The 14,218-nt window shown below is 40.0% G+C and overlaps 1 pseudogene; it reads right to left on the reverse strand.

The window, feature by feature from the left end:
• Positions 1-1,129: 1,129 nt before the first annotated feature.
• On the reverse strand, positions 1,130-13,608 carry LOC142184626 (olfactomedin-4-like; annotated as a pseudogene).
• Positions 13,609-14,218: the final 610 nt, after the last annotated feature.

Consider the following 14,218-nt stretch of genomic DNA (forward strand, 5'->3'; position numbering starts at 1 on the left):
AGAGGCTCCCTCCACCATGAATTGGTCCAAACTGGGGTTTTTAGAGGCTCCCTCCACCATGAATTGGTCCAAACTGGGGGGTTTTAGAGGCTCCCTCCACCATGAATTTGCCCAAACTGGGCTGTTTAGAGGCTCCCTCCATCATGAATTGGTCCAAACTGGGCTGTTTAGAGGCTCCCTCCACCATGAATTGGTCCAAACTGGGGTTTTTAGAGGCTCCCTCCATCATGAATTGGTCCAAACTGGGGGGTTTTAGAGGCTCCCTCCACCATGAATTTGCCCAAACTGGGCTGTTTAGAGGCTCCCTCCATCATGAATTGGTCCAAACTGGGGTTTTTAGAGGCTCCCTCCACCATGAATTGGTCCAAACTGGGGTTTTTAGAGGCTCCCTCCACCATGAATTGGTCCAAACTGGGGTTTTTAGAGGCTCCCTCCACCATGAATTTGCCCCAACTCTGCTGGTTAGAGGCTCAATCCACCCTGATTTTCAAAACAAATGTTGGTGCCAACCTCAACTTACTACAAGGGCCAAATTCACTGCTGGTGACAAGCTCTCCTCACTGCAAGTGCCAAATACACATGTTTCAAGGTGTTTTCCTACTGTCAGAGAGGTGGTATTGAGTGTGTAAAGTGTGTAGTTGTTAGGCTGTGATGTTGGGGTAATAGAGGGTCTTTGGTGTGTTAGATGCCCCCAGACATGCTTCCTCTGCTGTCCCAGTGTCATTCCAGAGGTGTTGGCATCATTTCCTGGGGTGTCATAGTGGACTTGGTGACCCTCCAGACACGGATTTGGGTTTCCCCCTTAACGAGTATCTGTTCCCCATAGACTATAATGGGGTTCGAAACCCGTTCGAACACACGAACATTGAGCGGCTGTTCGAATCGAATTTCGAACCTCGAACATTTTAGTGTTCGCTCATCTCTACTCATTAGCATACCGGTAAGTACCGGTATTTCTAAGGAATGGCGCGATGGAGACCACATCTAAAGGTAGGAGATGAATAGCCTTTCTTAAGGCTATTCCAATGTGGTAATTAGAAAAAAAAAGTTGTTTAATTGTAGAATCCTACAATCCTGTAACAAAATTTTCTGTGATTTGTAGAATATCAGTGAAACAAAGAAAATAATTCTAAGATTTCCTTTTAGGTTGAGGCTTGAACTGGATGTTATAAATGACTTCAAAGCCTTCGTTGTACATGTAGAGCTTTCGGTCATTGGCGTTGTAGGACAGACTTTGAATATTTACCTTTCCATTCACCTTCTCAAACGGGATTTTCAGGTACTGTTCCTCCCCCGTCTTGGTTCTTCTCTAGTAGTGAGGGTTCTTACGGCATACATGACCCCACACACCATGAAGGCATTGGTAACGCTAGGCTTATATACAGAGGTGGTCCAGGATTTAATCAGATCCAGGGTAGTTTCATTCAGCAGTCCAATAACCAAACTACCTAGTACATTTTCCCTTGTATATAGAACCCACAGACCATATTCATCTCCTTCTAGGTCTACATGTTCATACTTGGAAGCCACATAGGAATATCCGGTAGCTCCATACAGGAGACTCTTGCGGTCAATTTTGTTAGTATCTAAGTTGACCTTACAAATATCCTGATTGTGACAATGATAGTACAAGAAATTATTATACAGAACCAACCCACTCCCAATACCGGAGATTGACTGGTCTTTGAAGCTTTTGTACTGCCGGAGATCATCATAAGTGTGATAAAGTCGCGCGGAATTGAAGACGGAGTAAATATCACTGGAGAGAACCCAATATAATTCTTTAGGAGAACCAAAAAATGATTCCTTTCCCCATCCACCTGTTTTGTGGCTTATTCCTTTCCAGCTGATTTGGACAATTTGTGGTTTGCTGATATTCAAGATCCCGCCATGTTCACAAGTGTCTGATATAGAAATAACAATGTTACAATACATGTCATGCCAATGCTAAAGAATATTTTTATAAGATCATTGAAGGCTACAAAATGTCAATAGGATAATGGAGTGCCCAGATTGTATTAGCTTAGAGTGATATTCTAGGTAACAGAGGTCATACACTGTAAGAACAACACTCCAGTACTCAAAATACAGATTTACAAGCTAATCCATACTGTACACGTCCTTAATAGAGACTGGTGAATCTTTGTAGCTTCATTTTGTTTCGGTTCGGACTGTTCAGTCGCATGATTCATTTAGGGTCAAATAAATTTATGAATCAGAATTTTCTTATAAATCTATGACATTGTCAGGGCTCTTAGGACTATATACCGTATATCTATAATACATAGTGTATGACACTGTCAGGGCTCCTAGGACTATATATCTATAATACATAGTGTATGACACTGTCAGGGCTCCTAGGACTATATACAGTCCTATGAAAAAGTTTAGGCACCCCTATTAATCTTAATCATTTTTAGTTCTAAATATTTTGGTGTTTGCAACAGCCATTTCAGTTTGATATATCTAATAACTGATGAACACAGTAATATTTCAGGATTGAAATGAGGTTTATTGTACTAACAGAAAATGTGCAATATGCATTAAACCAAAATTTGACCGGTGCAAAAGTATGGGCACCTCAACAGAAAAGTGACATTAATATTTAGTAGATCCTCCTTTTGCCTCTAGTCGCTTCCTGTCGCTTCCTGTAGCTTTTAATCAGTTCCTGGATCCTGGATGAAGGGATTTTGGACAAACAATTCAAGTTCAGTTAAGTTAGATGGTCGCCGAGCATGGACAGCCCGCTTCAAATCATCCCACAGATGTTCAATGATATTCAGGTCTGGGGACTGGGATGGCCATTCCAGAACATTGTAATTGTTCCTCTGCATGAATGCCTGAGGATTTGGAGCGGTGTTTTGGATCATTGTCTTGCTGAAATATCCATCCCCGGCGTAACTTCAACTTCGTCACTGATTCTTGAACATTATTCTCAAGAATCTGCTGATACTGAGTGGAATCCATGCGACTCTCAACTTTAACAAGATTCCCGGTGCTGGCATTGGCTACACAGCCCCAAAGCATGATGGAACCTCCACCAAATTTTACAGTGGGTAGCATGTGTTTTTCTTGGAATGCTGTTTCTTTTTGGACGCCATGCATAACACCTTTTTTTATAACCAAACAACTCAATTTTTGTTTCCAAAATGAAGCTGCCTTGTCCAAATGTGCTTTTTCATACCTCAGGCAACTCTATTTGTGGCGTGCTTGCAGAAATGGCTTCTTTCTCATCACTCTCCCATACAGCTTCTCCTTGTGCAAAGTGCACTGTATTGTTGACTGATGCACAGTGACACCATCTGCAGCAAGATGATGCTGCAGCTCTTTGGAGGTGGTCTGTGGATTGTCCTTGACTGTTCTCACCATTCTTCTTCTCTGCCTTTCTGATATTTTTCTTGGCCTGCCACTTCTGGGCTTAACAAGAACTGTCCCTGTGGTCTTCCATTTCCTTACTATGTTCCTCACAGTGGAAACTGACAGGTTAAATCTCTGAGACAACGTTTTGTATCCTTCCCCTGAACAACTATGTTGAACAATCTTTGTTTTCAGATCATTTGAGAGCGGGCTGTCCATGTTCGGCGACCATCAAACTTAACTGAACTTGAATTGTTTTGTAGAAAGAAATGGTCCAAAATACCTTCATCCAGGATCCAGGAACTGATTAAAAGCTACAGGAAGCGACTAGAGGCTGTTATCTTTGCAAAAGGAGGATCTACTAAATATTAATGTCACTTTTCTGTTGAGGTGCCCATATTTTTGCACCGGTCAAATTTTGGTTTAATGCATATTGCGCATTTTCTGTTAGTACAATAAACCTCATTTCAATCCTGAAATATTACTGTGTCCATCAGTTATTAGATATATCAAACTGAAATGGCTGCTGCAAATACCAAAATATTTAGAACTAAAAATGATTAAGATTAATAGGGGTGCCCAAACTTTTTCATAGGACTGTATATCTATAATACCTAGTGTATGACACTGTCAGGGCTCCTACGACTATATATCTATAATACATAGTGTATGACACTGTCAGGGCTCCTAGGACTATATATATATATCTATAATACATAGTGTATGACACTGTCAGGACTCCTAGGACTATATATCTATAATACATAGTGTATGACACTGTCAGGGCTCCTAGGACTATATAGATCTATAATACATAGTGTATGACACCGTCAGGGCTCCTAGGATTATATATCTATAATACATAGTGTATGACACTGTCAGGGCTCCTAGGACTATATATCTATAATACATAGTGTATGACACTGTCAGGACTCCTAGGACTATATATATCTATAATACATAGTGTATGACACTGTCAGGACTCCTAGGACTATATATATCTATAATACATAGTGTATGACACTGTCAGGACTCCTAGGACTATATATATCTATAATACCTAGTGTATGACACTGTCAGGGCTCCTACGACTATATATCTATAATACATAGTGTATGACACTGTCAGGGCTCCTAGGACTATATATATATATATATATATATATATATATATATATATATATATTTATAATAAATAGTGTATGACACAGTCAGGGCTCCTAGGACTATATATCTATAATACATAGTGTATGACACTGTCAGGGCTCCTAGGACTATATATATCTATAATACATAGTGTATGACATTGTCAGGGCTCCTAGGACTATATATATCTATAATACATAGTGTATGACACAGTTAGGGCTCCTAGGACTATATATCTATAATACATAGTGTATGACACTGTCAGGGCTCCTAGGACTATATATATCTATAATACATAGTGTATGACACCGTCAGGGCTCCTAGGATTATATATCTATAATACATAGTGTATGACACTGTCAGGACTCCTAGGACTATATATCTATAATACATAGTGTATGACACTGTCAGGGCTCCTAGGACTATATATATCTATATTACATAGTGTATGACACCGTCAGGGCTCCTAGGACTATATATATCTATATTACATAGTGTATGACACCGTCAGGACTCCTAGGACTATATATATCTATAATACATAGTGTATGACACTGTCAGGACTCCTAGGACTATATATCTATAATACATAGTGTATGACACCGTCAGGGCTCCTAGGACTATATATCTATAATACATAGTGTATGACACCGTCAGGGCTCCTAGGATTATATATCTATAATACATAGTGTATGACACTGTCAGGACTCCTAGGACTATATATCTATAATACATAGTGTATGACACTGTCAGGACTCCTAGGACTATATATATCTATAATACATAGTGTATGACACTGTCAGGACTCCTAGGACTATATATCTATAATACATAGTGTATGACACTGTCAGGGCTCCTAGGATTATATATATCTATAATACATAGTGTATGACACTGTCAGGACTCCTAGGACTATATATATATCTATAATACATAGTGTATGACACTGTCAGGGCTACTAGGACTATATATGTATAATACATAGTGTATGACACTGTCAGGGCTCCTAGGACTATATATCTATAATACATAGTGTATGACACTGTCAGGACTCCTAGGACTATATATATCTATAATACATAGTGTATGACACTGTCAGGACTCCTAGAACTATATATATATATCTATAATTCATAGTGTATGACACTGTCAAGGCTCCTAGGACTATATATCTATAATACATAGTGTATGACACTGTCAGGACTCCTAGGACTATATATATATCTATAATACATATTCTATGACACTGTCAGGGCTCCTAGGACTATATATATGTATAATACATAGTGTATGACACTGTCAGGACTCCTAGGACTATATATATATGTATAATACATAGTATATGACACTGTCAGGGCTCCTAGGACTATATATATGTATAATACATAGTGTATGACACTGTCAGGACTCCTAGGACTATATATATATGTATAATACATAGTATATGACACTGTCAGGACTCCTAGGACTATATATATCTATAATACATAGTGTATGACACTGTCAGGACTCCTAGGACTATATATCTATAATACATAGTGTATGACACTGTCAGGGCTCCTAGGACTATATATATCTATAATACATAGTTTATGACACCGTCAGGGCTCCTAGGATTATATATCTATAATACATAGTGTATGACACTGTCAGGACTCCTAGGACTATATATCTATAATACATAGTGTATGACACTGTCAGGGCTCCTAGGACTATATATATCTATATTACATAGTGTATGACACTGTCAGGACTCCTAGGACTATATACAGTCCTATGAAAAAGTTTGGGCACCCCTATTAATCTTAATCATTTTTTGTTCTAAATATTTTGGTGTTTGCAACAGCCATTTCAGTTTGATATATCTAATAACTGATGGACACAGTAATATTTCAGGATTGAAATGAGGTTTATTGTACTAACAGAAAATGCGCAATATGCATTAAACCAAAATTTGACCGGTGCAAAAGTATGGGCACCCTTATCATTTTATTGATTTGAATTCCCCTAACTACTTTTTACTGACTTACTGAAGCACAAAATTGGTTTTGTAACCTCAGTGAGCTTTGAACTTCATAGCCAGATGTATCCAATCATAAGAAAAGGTATTTAAGGTGGCCAATTGCAAGTTGATCTCCTATTTGAATCTCCTCTGAAGAGTGGCATCATGGGCTACTCAAAACAACTCTCAAATGATCTGAAAACAAAGATTGTTCAACATAGTTGTTCAGGGGAAGGATACAAAAAGTTGTCTCAGAGATTTAACCTGTCAGTTTCCACTGTGAGGAACATAGTAAGGAAATGGAAGACCACAGGGACAGTTCTTGTTAAGCCCAGAAGTGGCAGGCCAAGAAAAATATCAGAAAGGCAGAGAAGAAGAATGGTGAGAACAGTCAAGGACAATCCACAGACCACCTCCAAAGAGCTGCAGCATCATCTTGCTGCAGATGGTGTCACTGTGCATCGGTCAACAATACAGTGCACTTTGCACAAGGAGAAGCTGTATGGGAGAGTGATGAGAAAGAAGCCGTTTGTGCAAGCACGCCACAAACAGAGTCGCCTGAGGTATGCAAAAGCACATTTGGACAAGCCAGCTTCATTTTGGATGAAGGTCCTGTGGACTGATGAAACAAAGATTGAGTTGTTTGGTCATACAAAAAGGCGTTATGCATGGCGTCCAAAAAAACAGCATTCCAAGAAAAACACTTGCTACCCACTGTAAAATTTGGTGGAGGTTCCATCATGCTTTGGGGCTGTGTGGCCAATGCTGGCACCGGGAATCTTGTTAAAGTTGAGGGTCGCATGGATTCCACTCAGCATCCGCAGATTCTTGAGAATAATGTTCAAGAATCAGTGACGAAGTTGAAGTTACGCCGGGGATGGATATTTCAGCAAGACAATGATCCAAAACACCGCTCCAAATCGACTCAGGCATTCATGCAGAGGAACAATTACAATGTTCTGGAATGGCCATCCCAGTCCCCAGACCTGAATATCATTGAACATCTGTGGGATGATTGGAAGCGGGCTGTCCATGCTCGGCGACCATCTAACTTAACTGAACTTGAATTGTTTGTCCAAAATACCTTCATCCAGGATCCAGGAACTGATTAAAAGCTACATGAAGCGGCTAGAGGCTGTTATCTTTGTAAAAGGAGGATCTACTAAATATTAATGTCACTTTTCTGTTGAGGTGCCCATACTTTTGCACCGGTCAAATTTTGGTTTAATGCATATTGCACATTTTCTGTTAGTACAATAAACCTCATTTCAATCCTGAAATATTACTGTGTCCATCAGTTATTAGATATATCAAACTGAAATGGCTGTTATAAACACCAAAATATTTAGAACTAAAAATGATTAAGATTAATAGGGGTGCCCAAACTTTTTCATAGGACTGTATATATCTATAATACATCGTGTATGACACTGTCAGGACTCCTAGGACTATATCTCTATAATACATACTGTATGACACTGTCAGGGCTCCTAGGATTATATATATCTATAATACATAGTGTATGACACTGTCAGGACTCCTAGGACTATTTATATATCTATAATACATAGTGTATGACACTGTCAGGACTCCTAGGACTATATATATCTATAATACATAGTGTATGACATTGTCAGGACTCCTAGGACTATATCTATAATTCATAGTGTATGACACTGTCAAGGCTCCTAGGACTATATATCTATAATACATAGTCTATGACACTGTCAGGGCTCCTAGGACTATATATATCTATAATACATAGTCTATGACACTGTCAGGGCTCCTAGGACTATATATATGTATAATACATAGTGTATGACACTGTCAGGACTCCTAGGACTATATATATCTATAATACATAGTGTATGACACTGTCAGGACTCCTAGGACTATATATATCTATAATACATAGTCTATGACACTGTCAGGGCTCCTAGGACTATATATATCTATACTACATAGTGTATGACACTGTCAGGACTCCTAGGACTATATATATCTATAATACATAGTGTATGACACTGTCAGGACTCCTAGGACTATATATATCTATAATACATAGTGTATGACACTGTCAGGACTCCTAGGACTATATATATCTATAATTCATAGTGTATGACACTGTCAAGGCTCCTAGGACTATATATCTATAATACATAGTCTATGACACTGTCAGGGCTCCTAGGACTATATATATCTATACTACATAGTCTATGACACTGTCAGGGCTCCTAGGACTATATATATCTATACTACATAGTCTATGACACTGTCAGGACTCCTAGGACTATATATATCTATAATACATAGTGTATAACACTGTCAGGACTCCTAGGACTATATATATCTATAATTCATAGTGTATGACACTGTCAAGGCCCCTAGGACTATATATCTATAATACATAGTCTATGACACTGTCAGGGCTCCTAGGACTATATATAATCTATACTACATAGTCTATGACACTGTCAGGGCTCCTAGGACTATATATATCTATAATACATAGTCTATGACACTGTCAGGGCTCCTAGGACTATATATATCTATAATACATAGTGTATGACACTGTCAGGGTTCCTACGACTATATATCTATAGGATCAGGGGATAATCATACTCATTAAGGAGAGTGTGCAACTACACAGGCGACTTACAAGCCATTTCTGCTTTGCTGGGGATTATGGGTAAAATATGCAAATCTATTCTCCAGGATGTAATTAGGAGAACAGTGCCTCTATTTGCTGCCCTGTAGGGGTACAGATCGAAACAGAGCTGTCCATAGCTGGGAATCTGTTCCTTTTGGAATAGAAATATTAGTTTGGCAATAATTCCCGCATTATGTTATTAGGCTCATTAAACGAGTCATGCATGGTGTTAAGGGGGCTGCCCCTAGAGGGCAGCATACAGAGGCACTGTTCTCCTAATTACATCCTAGAGAATAGGTATTTTACCTATATATCTATAGACAAAGACAAAAACAGCCAAAGTAAGGTGAAAGTGTCAGTAACTTGCATATCTCTGGGAAAATGGATGTAGTCTGTTAATCCAATCTGCTTCCTTATCCATACCCTTCACTGCCAATTAAAACCGCTCCACAAATTTGCCTGTTCTGGGGGAAGATACCTACCTGTATATATATATATATATATATATATATATATATATATATATATTTCTTAAACATGCATAATGTAAGTAATAACTTTTGTAAGAGGTTTGTTATTTTGTTATTTTGAAGAACAAATTGTGGTAGTGTGTCTGGTTGAAAAATGGAAAAAATAAAAAATACACCATCTCTTCATTTAGTTGTTTTATGTGGCAATATCGTGGCAGTGTTAAGTGTCATTATAGAATTTGAAGAAACATTTGTGGCAGGCTGTTATTTTGCCTGATTGCACCTCCCACCCCCACCCCCAACTACCAGGACCAGTGGCGTAACTAGGAATGGCAGGGCCCCGTGGCGAACTTTTGACATGGGGCCCCCCCGACACCAAAGATCTTGACCGAGTCCCTCCTACGCATTCCTGCGCGCTCTATTATGTTCCATAGTGGCCCCTGCACACAGTATTATACCCAATAGTGGCCCCTGCACACAGTATTATGTCCCATAGTGGCCCCTGCACACAGTATTATGTCCCATAGTGGCCCCTGCACACAGTATTATGCACCATAGTGGCCCCTGCACACAGTATTATGTCCCATAGTGGCCCCTGCACACAGTATTATCCCCCATAGTGGCCCCTGCACACAGTATTATACCCAATAGTGGCCCCTGAACACAGTACTATGTCCCATAGTGGCCCCTACAGGACTAAATACTGTCACGTTACCCCCTGACCGCTATACCAGGACAAATTGTGGATAAAAAATCTGGTCATGTGCATTACAATTTAGTAACTCCATGTGCCTCATATTAATAGCAGTTAACCCCATCATCTCCCTCACATTAACCCCTGTGTGCCTCACCATAAGAGTTACTGATATGTGAGAGACATGGAGGTAATAATAAAGTATCTTCATTATTATTACCCCCATATGTCTCACATATCAGTAACTCTTATGGTGAGGCACACAGGGGTTAATGTGAGGGAGATGATGGGGTTAACTGCTATTAATATGAGGCACATGGAGTTACTAAAACACAAGTAATCACCCCATATGCCTGACATTAATAAGTAACCCCAGTACGTACCTGTGTAGCTTTAGTTTCATTTTCCTTCTTCCACCAGTGCAGGACGGCAGGAGCTCGGCAGGGATAAGCCCCGCCTCCTCCTCTCATTGGTGGGCAGAGGACAGCAGAGAAAGGGAGGGGGGAGAGAGGGGGAGCATCCTGAAGCGCTGAGAGGAGCCAGACCTGCAGCTCCTGTGTCTCAGCCGTTGCTGCAGCTTCGGGGCCCCCTGTTGGTGGAAAGTATTCCACCAACAGGGGGCCCCGATCATTATACTCGGGGGTCCAAAAAGACCTCCGAAAATAATGATAGCATCGGTAGCAGCTGTCACCGGGCCCCTATTGTCCCGGGCCCTGTGGCAGCTGCTACCGCTGCTATGGTGGTAGTTACGCCACTGACCAGGACAACCTTTGCCACTACTGGCTCGACCACCAACAGTCGTCAAAGTTTCAGTTTCATTCTAAACTGATACTGGTGTTACTGGGAGCTGTTTAATATAATTGATATAAAGATTCATGTGGTTTGTTTTTTCTTGTTTTTGGGGTTGTTTTTTTTTGTTTTTTGCATTCCCTTGATTTTCTGTTCTAATATCACCTAATGACCTCATGACTATGTATTTCTAACAACTCAACCACTCCCGATTAGAAGAACCTTTATTGCAGCAAAAGTGCCCATCACATCGGAATCACAAATTCTGCAGATCTTTCTATGTAATAGATGGACTCACCAAACTGCTCCTGAAAATGTGATTGGTCGTGTCTACATTCATCCAGACGTTTCTGTATGGCAGCGATATCCCTTCGGACCTTTAGAATGTTGTTCTTGTCGTGTCTTTCCAGTTGGTTCACCATGAAGGAAATGTTCTCGACCTGTCAAAAAAATAAGCACGAAAATAATCTCTACAAATTACTAAACTCTAAGCATTAAGTGTATTTAGGAGAAATGTATCTGCACAATATATGGCCTTGTAGCTACAAGATTTGATGTCCGATACTAAAGGAGCCAACAGTATGAACCAGATATGTAAGATCTACATTGAAGGTTTCTAACTCGCTGATCTCCAGTTTCAATCTCATCTATTTATCGTCTTTGTGTTCTGGTTTTCAGGCCCATTATCTACCGGAGTCTCCACCACTTACCTCCATGTACAGGGATTTTACTTTGTTATTGGAACCAGTCAATGAAGATTTGAGTTGTATCACCAAGGATTCCAGCTCGCTGATCTCCAGTTTCAACATCTTGAAGTCTGGGTTGTCAGTAATACTTTCCATGTCACAATGCTCCACCCTACTTGTCAAATTCCTTATATCCTCTATGTAAATCTCCAGCTTCTGTTGATAGTCTTGTATCTGATAAATCCAAAAACAAGAATATATAAACCATGGTAAGAGTTAAGGCTTCTATATATATCAAGAGAAAGGGGCCAAATCCACCAATTTAGGACCACCTGACTGATATACAAGGGGCCCTCTGACTCTTAGTGTTCACCTGTCTAACATCCTCCAGCCTATCCATGTGTGCCTGTGTCTATATCTCACTTTGGCTGAGCATTGTGTGTGTTGTCCAGTTCGTTGTCCTATTTGTATGACTGTATTTTGTTGGTGTCTCTGTCTGCCTATTCAGTTTTGTCTATTTCCATGGCCTTTGATACCTGTAGGCTCTGGATTTTCTGCAATGTTTTTATCTATGAGTGGCCACTTGCCTTCTACCACCTGTGTTTCTTGTGTCCTTATTTATGTTTGGTTCTAGTCTCGGTACACATTATAAGTTTTATCCTGTTTTGTCCAGCCTGGTAGCTGCTACCAAAACACGATCCCCCCTAGGAGGTAGCAGGATAGCAGATCCCCCACAGTGAAGACCAGAGTAATAGGGTGAAGAACAGGGACTCTGTCCTTAAGAGTGGTCCTAATCCAAACCGGTCTGGAAGCCCAACGGGGTCCACAAACCACTGTCTTTAGAGTTTTATTCAAGTGGTTGTTGGAGGCTGGACAATAATTGGCTTAATCTTCAAAATTAATTAACAAATTTTAAAGAACTTTGGTGAGACCAAGCATAATTCAATGAGAATTAAGGTTCCGCTCACAACATGTGCTGGGAGTGTCCCCTGTTGGTTGTTAAGTACACATGAACCCTACGCTCCATATTTCTGAGTATTATGGCAGACATGTCCGGTGTCACTGCTGTAATTTGTTGATCAATGTTCTTATTCAGTTTCTGGATAATCCGAGGCTTATTACAGTAAATGTTTCCATGCAGAAGGCCCCACAAGGAAATGTCTGGTGGAGTCAAATCTGGTGACCATGGTGGTCAAAGTATCTTAGACATAATACAATCCAGCCACAAACTATACAGAAACTGAACTGTAACCTTATGCAAGAAAAAATACATCATCAACAGAAACTATATTACTATAAGAACAAGCTGACGCTGCCCACATGTCTTTGTACCTTATCAATTTCTTTCTCGAATCTGAGACTCAGGTTAAGGTTGGCCGTCTCCAGAAACTCCAGACGTTCTGCTGGAAACAGGAAATCTTGAATGGGTAGAGAACAGTGACAGATCTCCCGGTCATCCATTATGCCAGACATGACCTTCTCCTTCTGTGGAGAATCACCTGGACCCTGTAGAGAGAAGGAAACTTATTAAAGTGTTGTTATATACATTGTCCTCTGACCCCACAGACCCGCTGACAAGGTTTTCTTATTGAGATCAGAAACCAACACACAAGATTCTAATCTTGAAGTTCTCAAGTTAGATGCTTTTCCTATTCTTGGTTATTTAGATGTAGGAAGGAGAAGGAACGTATAGTTCCTTCTCCTTCCTACAGCTATTTATTTGGATCTTTTATCTTTGAGCTTCCTACATACTAAGATTGCGGCCTGAGCCTGGAAGATCTCCAGACACAACCATAGTAGGATGATGGTCTTCATCTCGTCTCATCTCTTCATCTTTGACTCTACAAACCATTGGCCTAGGCTTATATACATGTCTTGAAGTAAGGTGCGGTACGGTGTCCTTTTATTCTGAGGTATCTTGAGTTCCTCCCTTTTCTGGATCTGTGACCGAGTGTGTTGGTGGTTTTGTTATTAAGTTATATTCAAGTGCAGACAAGTTTGGTGGAATATCTCCAGCGAATATGTGGTGACCAACTCTAGATGACCTTTGGGGATTTACCCCTGGATATGACACCCACAAAGTGATGGGTAATAAATGTATTTTTGCCATCAGATTATAGCCCTTGGTCTTGTACAAGACAAATATAAGTTTAATTTATATAGTGAAGATCCCACATCCCCATTTCTCAGATAGACCAACAATACACAGAATGGCCAGAAACAGATGGCACCTTCATTACACTCCTTGTCTGCCCACAACATATACAAGTATTCAGGGAAGAAGCTATTAAGTAAGACTAAGAGAACTCCTACATTCTCCGGGCCCCGACCCCTCAATATAGTAACTCTCCATTGTATAATATTCTGATCACATTATTTTGTTGTTTGCACATTTATTACCTGCCTATTACATGGACGACCTCCC

This window comes from Leptodactylus fuscus, chromosome 11, assembly GCF_031893055.1.
Source record: "Leptodactylus fuscus isolate aLepFus1 chromosome 11, aLepFus1.hap2, whole genome shotgun sequence".
NCBI lineage: Eukaryota > Metazoa > Chordata > Amphibia > Anura > Leptodactylidae > Leptodactylus > Leptodactylus fuscus.